Here is a 12011-nt window from a genome sequence, read left to right on the forward strand (position 1 = left end):
CACATATGATTCATGCTGTCCTATGGACAGCACATCACCCAGCCTCATAACCACCACTCCCTGACTGCCTTGTTTCCTCCTTCCTTCCTCCAAATGTCCTGATTATCTCTCACAAAATTTCAGCCACCAGGAATGATTCCTGCCACCATAGAGATGAACCTTGAAAACAAAATGCCGAATGAAAGAAGCCAGATCACAAAAGATCACAGATTCCTTTGTGGAATAGGTGGGTCCATACACACATAAAGTAGGGGTGACAAAATGTCCTAAAACTAATTATGATGATGGGCGCACAATTCTGTGAATATACCAGGAACAGATACATTGTGCCCCTTAAATGGATGAATTTCATCATACATGAATTATATATCAATATAGCTGCTGTTTTAAAACTAGTTACAAAGATGCTACATATGCATGATATGTATTATTATATTATGTTGTATTATATTATATTATATTTATCATATCATATCATATCATATTATATTATATTATATATACCGGACATAATGTAAAACAAGAAAACTACTTAAAAGCAAAACACTAGTGGTTAAAAGCACTGGCTGCTCTTGCAGAGGACCAGGGTTCATCCCCAGCACCCACATGATGGCTAACAATCAATCACCTGTGACTCCAGTTTCAGGGGATCTGACACCCTCTTCTGCATCCACTGGCATTTCATGACATGGGTGCACTTACATACATGTGGGCAAAACACTCATACACATATAATAAAAATTTAAAAATAAAAAAAAAAATTACAAAAGAAAATCAAAACTCTAGTCACACACTCTCCTCACTCCAGGCCACTTGATTCAGACACTTTGGGCAGAGGACTTTTTGTTAAGATCCCTAGGTCATTGTAATGAAAGCCAAAGGAGAAACATCAGGTTAGGTCAAGATTTCAGAGATATGACAAACAGTTACACTGCAGAATGATGACCACTCTGTACAGAGGGTAGGCACAGAGCATGATGAGAAGGGAGCACTTTCCAACTTGGAGGAGGTAGAGGAAGGCTCCTTGTATCCGAGCTAATTCATGACACATGTCTAGGAATGAAGAAGCAAATGGAAATGAGGAGGAAAGATTGTAAACAAGACAAAAGATGATGCCCATCCCCATCCTGCATGGCCCTGGGGGTAGGGGGGTGTGCTGCACTTAGCTCAGGTGATGACTAGTGAACTATAAGTTTGGACAGGAAGCGAAGCTGATTCAGAAAGATCTCAGAAATGGGGTTGAAGTGTGAAATATTCATGAATCAATAAAATAGCCACAAAAATTTAGATTGAATTCCAGAATGACTGTGATACATTTTTGTGTGTGTGTGCATGTGTGTGCTGCATGTTTGCATGTGTGCTGGTGCATGCACACTTGTACACATGTGTGTGGAGGCCAGAAGACAACTTTGAGTACCATCCCTCAGGTACTGACCATCTTTTTAAAATTTTTTATTTAGTTATTTTTATTTTATGTAGAGGAGTGTTTTGCCTGCACGTGTGTAAGTGCACCCGTGTCATGCAATGCCTGCGGAGGTCAGAAAAGGGTATTGGATTCCCTTGGAACTTGAGCTACAGGTTTGTTAGCCTCGATGTGGGTACTGGGAACCAAATCTGGGTCCTCTGCAAGAGCAAACAGTGCTCTTAACTACTGACCCATCTCTCTAGCACCCCCCACCACACACACACATACTCTGAAAATCAAACTGAGGTCTTCAAGCTTGCAAAGAAAACACTTTATCAAATCTCCCCAGCCCTGTAATAGACTTTTTAAAGTAACAACAACATTACCATAGATAGAAAACTAGTAACTTGATATTTATTCTACAGGTAATGTTTGTTGTATATAAGGGTTGTGAGCTCCTCAGGATAGAGGCTCTGCTGCTTCAGTATGATGGCAATAACACTGAAGTGTTACAGATCTAACACTAGAAAACAAGATTGGGCAGGATGGTGCCTGTAATCTGCACTTGGCAGGCAGAGGCAGGAAGATAGTCAGTTTAAGGACAGCTTGGAGGTGCACAGTAACACACTATTTAAAAAAAATAGAACAAATGAACCTAGAAAACAAAATAACACCTTCCAACTATTTTTTTAATAGAATGTAACCAAATACAATTGGATAACATTCTTTTTAATTGAATACCTTGTATGCATAGGACACCAGACTGTTAAGGACAGAAACAAGAGGAATACAGACTCACCTTTCTTCAAGATGTTTAAAATCTAGGAAAGGGATGTTTAAAATCCGGCTCAGTCAGTGAAGTGCTTGCACAGCAAGCATGAGGACCAGAGTTCAAATCCTCAGAGCTTACAGCAATCTTGGGGCTGGGACAGGTGGACACAGAGACGCATGTGCACCTGCATACACATATGCAGATATACACAAACATGGACACATGCCCCGCACATACATGCACAAATAATAAAAATAAATAAATAAACTCTAAGCAAAGGGCAACACATTTGAATAAACAGTAGGCCAGAAAGCAGGAGAATAGGAAGAAGGTATAGATACAAAAGGTACAGAGCGCTGAAAGGAAAGGAACCAACAACCTACTCAGCTATCAGAACTGGGAACTCATTCGTACTTTTTTAAAGTGCTCTGACAGTTTGGGTTCAGAGATTATGCTGGCAGAAGTAATTCATGAGCTCAGCCTTGAAAAATGTAAGTTTTCACGGGCAAGGTAGTGATAGAGCGCTGTAGACAACAGGAATGCATGGGCAAAGACAAGATGCATTGACAATGAGGGTCAGGTCACCAGCACAGGGGTCAGGAATGGAGGAGTGAAAGCCAACGCTGAACCCAAGCTCTTGAATCCTGATTTAAACCAAGGAGTCTATACTAAATGGATAGAGAAAAGGACTTGGGGTTTGACTCTTGACTTGGACATTTATTAGTTATAAACTAAACTGAACTTTCCTAGCCTCACCTGGACACTGAGGGTAAAGCACACCTGCTTTGATGTGGTTCTCAAGACTGAGTGAGATGATGCACACACTGGTGACAGTGCTTTGTCACACTTAAGTTCAACTACTGTTGCTGCTGTAACTAATAATATTGGTAACAATATAAGTCACCCAATAATTAACAATATAAAAGAAATCCTTTAACAATATAAAAGAAATCCTTGCCTGGTGTGTACGGTATAAAAGAGAGGAAGGAAAATGCACTTGTAGGCAATGTTAGTGCAGAGGGAAGACCCTGAATTAAGGCACTGAGGGGTAACAGGAAAGACCCAGGAGAAAGACACTGAAACCAAAGCCTGGGTAAACCTGAATTTGTTCTGAACAGTAAGTAGTAGCTGAGAAGGCAAGAAAGGCATTTCTAGAGGAGAAAGCCAGAAAGCTGATGAATAAGTGGATTTAGACAGGAAAGGGATTTGCAGGAAACTGTAGGCTCTCAATTATGCATGGAAGGCTCTTTCAACTTAACAGCTTCCACAATCCCTGATGTCTCACACCCCTCTCACTTCCAGGACGTTCTAGTCCAGCCTTCCCTGGGCTCTTGAAATGGGAATGGTAATTAAGAAAATGTAGTCCTGCCAAGAAGCACATTACAAATAAAATGATGGGTTCTCCAGACCCTCATGCAGAGACAAACATTGTACTGCCCCCACAAGGAAGGAAAGAAGAAAGAAGAAAAGATTTCCTGCTTCTCTGGCCTTTTGCTGTTAGCTCTTCGGGAGGCAGCCGCATTGCTCTTTCCCAACTTCTCCATACCCTCAGTTTCATGCAGCAGTGGAAAGAGTTAAAATACTGCTATTTTACTGAAAGGTGACTGCAGAACCTTCTGGTGTGAGTAGTTCCTATATCTGAGAACAGAGGGACCACCTAGTTTTCTAGCAGTTTCCTAAAGAAGTATAAGGCATCACTTCTCAGAGTTCATCCATCACAGTGGGTATAACCAGTCTGATTTCTCTTCAGATTTGGGTGAAAGAAGGATTTCCTTTCCTCCCCTATTAAAAGCCTCCAACTGAACAGGCCCACAAACCACACACTCAACCACAAAAATCAATGGCAGCAGTAAGAAAGAGCCTTAACCATTCAGAAACAGTGTACCTGGTGCATTGATGCTGGCACCGGATAGAGCCTCAGATAGCTATAGCACATTCTATCACCAGGCTCTATCTTTGGGTTAACATCTGATTAAACAGTGGGGCAGGAGCCATTATAGTGGAAGGAGCTAAGGGTCAGAGTCAGAAAGGCTAACGAAGGGTTCAGGGAATTACTACTGACCCTGGACACATTCTTGAACCCAGCACTGTCTGTCAAGATGCAAAAGAGTATGCTATAATGTCTTGTGCAGCCTACAACAAAACTATTAGCCATTACTGAAAATGTAATATAAAAGCAAATCTTTTGGCTGAGCAATACAGCATTTGCTGCAAATAAATCTAAATGTCCATTGGCCGTAATGATGAAAACCATAATTTAGTTTCTTGGAAGTGGCCCAACACAACAAGAAGAAAACAGACTAGAATTCTAGGTCTGCCTAGATAACCTTGGGGAAATTGAGTAACCCACAAGAAGCCTTAATTTCCAATTGGTTAAAAAATAATCTACCTTGGGCCAGAGAGACGGCTGAGTAGGTAAAAGGTGATTGCTGCCAAGTCTGATGACCCGAGTTTGATCCCTGGAACTCACATGGTGGAAAGAAAGAAGCAACCCCTGAAAGCTGTCTTCCAATGGACCTCCACGTACTCACTTGTACAAGCACAAGCCAACATGTGCACAAGTAAATAAATGTAAACAAAATGATTTAAAAAGCAATTTAGTTAGTTGAAGGAATGCTTAATGAGGTGATCTCTACAAAGTTGCCAGCAAACACTTGCTGCTTAGTAGGTGCTCATCAACAGTCCTCACTACCAATTGGGAATTTTCTCAATACAAAAAAGACAAAGATGAACATCAAAATCAGTTATAATCACAGCTATAAATCACTCTCCTCATATTTACTGAGAAGTTTGCATTTACTCATCCCATTTGTGTGTACTGAGAACCTACAGTGGGGTGGGTGGGACAGACAGACTCTGCTTTACTAGAACCTGCATTCTAGCAGGGAAAGAAGGTAGGCAACTGAAAGACCAGGCAAATGTTTCAGCGAGAGGGTAAGCTCCATGGAAGCAGCAAACAGAGCGCTGCGGAGTTGGACCCGATGGGCGTTTAGCTTGGATGCACTGCAGCCCAGGCCTGCCTGCCGGTCTCAGTAACCCCGGGGTCCTCAGGTTGTATGATGCTTTTGGGGTAAAGTGTGCAGAAGCCAGTCCTACCTGAAACATCGTTTTCAGCAATAGAATAAAATTCAGTATTCCCGAGTGTCTAGTAATCAGAACCCGAGGGTACTACTTCTGAGGGGATTCCAGCGCCCCAGTGCAGTTCCCTGACAGAGATAAGCGGCTACTTCACAACCCTTTCAGCTCCAACAGTCAAATTTAAGAAGTGTCTGAAAGACTTAAGGCAAAGCTACCAGCGACTCCAGAAGCGGCAAATACTCTCCTGAGCGCCTGAAGCCCAAAGGGGTGGGTGCTCTCGGTCCCCAGCGCAGGCACTAAGGAGGCAGGTGACTCGGCAGGGGAGGCGGGCGAGCCCCGCATCTGCACTACCCAGGCCCAACTCGCGGATGTGGTAAAGCCTCCCTCCTGGCCCAGTTAAGCAGGTTTCCTGTACCGCCCGCCCCGAAGCGGCGCGGGGCTCTGCCCGGGACAGCCCCTCCGAGAGGCATCCCCTTGCGCTGGGCTCCGCGGTCCATCCCTGCCCAGCTGTCCCTCGAGGTGAGCAACGGCAGGGGGCTTCCTCCCGAGGAGCCGGAACCCCCGCGGCCGTTCTTCCTCATTGGCCCGCGCTTCCCGGGAGGACCAGAAACAGACCCTGGACCGTGGAGACTGGCAGAGACCCTGAACCGCCCAGCCCCACCCTGGCCGGAGCCCTGCGGCTCACCTGTGCGTTCGGCCGCTGGGGATGCCGCCGGGTTCCCGGGTTCCGGCTTCAGACCGCGAAGGACGCCAGCCGGGCTTCTAAGGTCCCCTTGCGAGGCTCAGCCGACTACAGTTCCAGCAGCAGCCGCAGGAGACGGGCGCCGCCTGCCACTCCGGGGCAGAGATGGGCGGAAGCCCGTGAGACGCACTGGCTCCCTGGCGCGGGGATCTCTTGTCCCCGGCAGCTCGTGGGCCCGACGACCGCGCGATCAGTTCTCGGTACTTTGCCCAGAACTTCACCGCGCGGAGCGTTTAGCCAGAGCGCGGGAGCCAGGAGGGGGAGCAAGGAGGACCCTGCGCCCTCCCGGGGGCGGAGCTGCATGGGGAGGGCGGGGGCCGGCAGAGTGACTCCCACTGCCACCAATCAGAAGTGGTCCTGGACAGGAGGTGGGCTGAGGTACTTGGAAGAAGCAGGAGGATTCCGTGACGCCACCCAGGGATCAGTGTAGACTAGGGCGGAGGGTGGTGGTAGCCGCTGCTGGGCAGGGCAGGGGCTCCAGGCATCCAGGGACAGTGTGCACGCCTTGGGCGCTCAGTAATGTTGGTCGACTGACAAGGAAGGGGAGATGAGGTCCGCGCAGGAGGAACTGTTTTAAGAAGATTTCAGAGGACTTACGTAGTCCAACAGGCGAAGATCACTTGGCCCCTGGAAAAAGACTGAGGCAGGAGGATAGAGAACCGGAAAATGTGTGGCGAGCCGAGGAGGGTAGACTCCAGATGTCGGGGTCGGGCAGAATTGTGGGACGCTGGGCCAGGAAACTGAGACCCAGTCTTGAGAAGCAGGTGCAGATTGGTGCCCCGGCCCAGCGGAGACGTGGGAGGAGAAGGGTTATTTTATTCTTGCAATCCCCGTGCAAGGACAGGGGAAGGGGAGCCCCTTGCTAAATGACCAGGACCATCCTACTTCATCACTCGAATGCTAGGTGGACGCGAATCGATGATCATTTGGGGACAATATGCAAAGTGCACACGAGTCCAGTGCCGCAGGTGGGGGGGGGGCAGGGAATCGGGAGTACCCGGAGCAGACGCGACCCTGCACCTGAGACAGAAGCACACACACACACACACACACACACACACACACACACACACACACACAGCTTCTGCCCTCTCCGAGCTCACATTTTAATGGAAAAGCATACAACAAGCAAAAGAGAATGTGTATATCCAAACAAACCAGAAAATGCTGCCGAACCGTTAGCACCGAGAAGACTGTGCACATAGTGTGTATGCGTGCGTGCGTCCGTGCGTTTGTGTGTGTGTGTGTGTGTGTGTGTGTGTGCGCGCGCGCGCGCGCGCCCGAGTTGCACAGCCCCTGAGGGCCTCTAGGAGGAGGTGGCTCCCGAAGCGCAGAAAGAGCTGCCACACCCAGTCTGCCGAAGAATGTTCCAGGCGCTGGGAACTTCTGGAGAGACCTACCTGGCTACCTCACCCAGTCTGTGGCTGGGTGGACACGCTGCTGACATCCTCCGCGCTCCAGAATGCTAAATGCGCGTGCCAGCAGCCACCAGCCCCACGCATCACATTGCCAGGCTGACCCCAAAGGAAAGTTTCTAGAGTCTTCCCACAACCACTCTAGCCACGTTCCATTCACCACGTTTGGATATCCGCTTTTGGGACTCTTCACAGGTGGGGAATGTCTGGGAGTGTCTGGGAGTGTCTGGGAGTGTCTGGGAGTGTCTGCTTCAGCTCTGGCTGGCTGAGGGGCGAGCGAGGTGGCTGGAGGATCCTGAGATGCTCCAGAGCAAACGGCCTGCCCTCGGCGCACAGGGTTTGTCTTGGAGGAGATTTCGAGTTGAATGACCCCGGAGCTCCCTAAACCACCCCATCCCCTGAGGGGCACCAGCGGAGGAGCTAACACGGCAGGCTGGGAACCACTCCTACCGACCTGAAGGCACGTGGTCCGCTCCCAGCGTGGTGCCTGGGCCCTTCATACTTCGTTTCCTGTAAACTGACCTGAGATCGAAGCTGGCTTGTCTCCCCAAGCCTGTCCTCACTCAAGCTGCTGTCTCCCTTTTTCTTTTCCTCTCCTCACTTCCACCTTGTTGCATCAGTTTAGCTTTCCTGCCTGAGACAAGCACTTAATCCCAAAGGAATTTCTTTGCTGGAACCCGCAGGGCAGTGCAACTTTTTGACATTGCAAACTGAGGTTATTATCTACAAAGTTCACACTGGAAAACTACGAAATCGCATACACATACACATATGTGCGCGCGCGCGCTCACGCACGCACGCACACACATATATTGTATTGAGCCATATTCATAACTCTCCCGGGTCAAATGAGACTGAATGTGGAGGACACGCCCCAAAGACTTTCACCCCCTCCTAGGCTTTTTCTTCTATTTCTTCCAAACTGTGGTGTGTGTGTGTGTGTGTGTGTGTGTGTGTGTGTGTGTGTGCGTGTGTGTGTTCCTGTTAGCAGTGGAAACAGTTAATGAGACAGGATGAGTTTTTCATATTCAAACTGTCTTGCCTCCAAGGACGAGGAATCATACGGAGTCTTTTCGGTTTCCTTTCTATCTAAGCTTCCAGGTTCTCTGCTCCTACAAATCAAGAGGGGGAAAAAAAATTAAAGTTGAAGCTCGCGCAGAGTTAATTATTCTTGAAAAATCTTGTTACTGCCCTAAAATTAGCTTTCTAGCAGAGTTTTATCTTGGTGCAATGATCTGAATACACTAGAGAAAGATTAATGATTGCTAGGGCTCCTCTTTTCCAAACTGTTGAACAAATACTGCTGATTTTTGGATACGCTCCACTATCATAAGGATTTTTCTTCAGTTCACTGGGTGGTTTATTTTATTCTATTGTTATTATTTATTTATTTATTTATTTATTTGTCTTTTTAAGACAGGGTCTCCCTGTAATCCCAGCTGGCCTAGAACTCGCTATGTAGACCAGGCTGGCCTCGAACTCACAAAGATCCACCTGCCTCTGCCTCCCAAGTGCTGGGATTAAAAGGCCACCACACCTGGCTTATCTTTTCTTACATTTATTTTGTGTGTATGTGTATGAGTGCACACATACCATTGCAGACATGTGGAGGTTAGAGGACAACTTATGGGATTTGGTTCTGTCTTCTACCATGTAGAGCCTGGAGACTGAACTTAGGTCTTCAGGCTCCGTGGCAAATGTTTTTACCCACCAAGCCATCACAATGGCCTGACTGAGTGTTTTCAATCTCCAAAATTCCTGACAGGTGAGCAGGTGCTGTCTGGGTTTTTATGTTTTCAGATAGGAAGCTGATTATAATGGTGTGCAGGCTGGAACTGCACAGGCTTCTGGAATCAGACTCCCTGGCATCTTCTCTTGTCATGACTACTAACTGAAAGATTATCTTTCCTACTTTGTGAAATGGAAATAGTCATTGAACCTCCTGGGCTACTGGAAGAATTTTGCCATCTGAAAACAACTGCCACGTATCCTAAAGAGTGCCCAACCTCAGCACCTCTGACATTTTTGGGCCTACAATTGTTTGTTTGGGGGTAGAGGTGCCCAATGCCTTTATTTTCATCCCCATCCTCTACCTACTGGACACAAGAAACACCTTTTTGGTGTTTCTCTAGTCTCCAGACATTATCAAATAACCTCTGGAGTGTAGAATCATGCCCAGCTGAGAGCCACGGGCCCAGCACATAGCCAATGCCACAGATTAGGAGGCAGAAGAAGTGAGTGCTCAAGGATGGGGCTCTGGCCATGAACTCAGGGCAAAGTTTGCTTCATTAAACCTCATCTACACAATGAGAATGAGAATCATGATGCCATCTTCCTGAGGTTGTCTACTGATTAAACACAATTGTATAAAAACAATTTGCTCAGTGCCTTGGCATGTGGTAGGCTCAAAACATGAGCTTCTGGTCTCATTTTCTTCCTGGGAGGAGAAAGTATTGAGCAGAATGGTTCATTTACTGCTGCTCCTTTCCCTGCCTCGTGGCAGACAACATTGGTAAGTCAAAGCTGACTTTATCATCAAGTTCAAATGAGGCCTCAAAAATCTTAACATGGTTCTGAGAAGCCATTGCTGGCAGAACAAAGTGAGCCTGTGAGAGAGTGCTGAATATCCATCCCAGGGCTGAAGGGTCTTTACGATCCACAAGAGCCTCAATGTTCTACAGCAGTGAAGGAATGATAGTGTATCATGTCATCAGCCTCTTTTATAGAGGGGTAGGAAACCAAGACCCAAAGAGTTCCAACCTCTTGACTATAACTACACAGCCCAGAGGCTGGATCTTCTGTACTCTCAAGCAGCTCCCTTTTTGCCATACCCATCATCTAAGAGAGGTGGAGAAACATTGTTGCAAGCAGTGATGTTACCCTAATCCTACTCATCTTCCTACTTCTCTTTTACATGGTAAGATAAAGTATTCTTTGCTACCTAGGAACACCCCGGAAGCAGTCTTTCAAAAGCGTTAGAAAGCGCATGACAAAGATTGCACAAGAATTCATCTATTCCTTGATTAAATATGGATTGTGTACCACCTATGTATAAGAGACCATTCTTAGCAGACACTTTATGAGATAAAAGGATGGAGCAGTGGGTGTTCCTACCCTCACTGCTTTTACAGTTCCATCCATGGGTCAGATCAAACATGGATATAAATAACTACGATACAAGTTACAAAATGGAAACTGTCCTAAGAGAGGTATCAAAAATGTGTTCAGGAAAATGGGACAAATTATTTTGAGAATTAGGAACAGACAGTCACTTCCAGCTTGTCTTTGTTGACACTTTTAACATTCAATAAAAAAAACTGTTGATTATTGTACAGTTATCATTGTAAAGGAAGTTGCTACACTGTTAGTTTTCCTGGTTTAGATACAATTCCTGCTTAATGTAAGTAGATGTTATCTGTGCAACTTAAGATCATAGTTCATTCTGAGTGAGTCATTTTTTTATCAGATGCTTAAAAATTTTTTAAATGTTCTAGACTGTTCACCTTTAGGAACAGCAGGATAGCTTTCTCACTAAGCATTTGGCAGAAGCAGTTTTTAAGCATGCTATACTGTAGGAACATACTTACAAAAGTGAACATCACAGGACAGAGAGGCATCACTGCCACATAGGTTAAACTGAGAGACAGAATTTCCTTCAGGACTGAAACTCAGGAGGACTTAATTATCTTTAACTACTAACTCTGGAGCATGTACACATCCTATGCTATCTACTGTAAATACAAAGTTTAATGTCAGCCTGCATGTATCACAGTAAGTGTTTGTTTGCCAATCAGTGCCAACCTGAACTGCCAAGATTGGTACTGTACCTGTCACTATCAGAAGTCTGCCTGTCAAATCAGAAAGACTTGGCAGAAATGCTAGGACACACCTTCTGTGATAAGCCACACCAGCCAATGTGTAATTCAAATCCTGCCATACTCCCTTACCATCTTATTTTCAAGCCCGTGTTCTGCAGGAATTCATCTGATTTGCATTCCAAACCACATCTGCAAATCTAGCTTCAAGGGAGGCTGTGAAATGCTTCTTATTTTCCAGTCCCTGTGCTATAGGAAAGTACATGAGAAGTAAGCTGGGTTGGGAGCTAAGTGAGCCAGCTGGGGATAGAGCTCAGTTTGTGAAGTGCTTGCCTAGCATGTGCAAGGTCCTCAGTTCAATCATTCATACTACAAAGAGAAAGAATAACCCACAGCACCTTGCATATCTTTATTTACATACATATTTTTGTGGGTATAGTGTGCAAGTGCTGGTGTACATGTGCTGTACTTTCCCCCTGTTGAGGCAGGCTCTATCTTCTTGTTTCTGCTGTGCCACTTGCTCTAGGCTAGCTGGTTCTCGAGCTTCTGGGGGATTCTCCTGCCTCTGCCTCCCATCTCATTGTGGAAGTATTGGGATTTTAGATGTGCAACAGTGTATCATGGTTTTTATGTGGTTTCTGAGGATCAGATTTAAGTTGTCAAGCTTGAACTGCAAGTGCTTTTACCTCCTGAGCCAAGTCCCAAGCCCAGCATCTTTTTTTTTTTTTTATTTAATTTTCCCACTCCAGGTCTATAGCAAACTTGTTGGCAGAAAAAGGTTATA

General features: G+C 46.0%; 1 protein-coding gene across 1 annotated transcript in view; it reads right to left on the bottom strand.

Moving 5' to 3' along the window:
• The window catches only part of Osbpl3 (oxysterol binding protein like 3), a 201525-nt gene extending 195245 nt beyond the window's left edge, over positions 1-6280 (bottom strand). The window contains exon 1 of the mRNA XM_008841547.3: positions 5941-6280. The gene's annotated coding sequence lies outside the window, so the exon portion shown is untranslated. The remainder of the gene's footprint in view (positions 1-5940) is intronic.
• Positions 6281-12011: the final 5731 nt, after the last annotated feature.

The sequence above is a fragment of the Nannospalax galili genome, unplaced genomic scaffold, assembly GCF_000622305.1.
Source record: "Nannospalax galili isolate Female #2095 unplaced genomic scaffold, S.galili_v1.0 scaffold158, whole genome shotgun sequence".
NCBI classification, from domain to species: Eukaryota; Metazoa; Chordata; class Mammalia; order Rodentia; family Spalacidae; genus Nannospalax; species Nannospalax galili.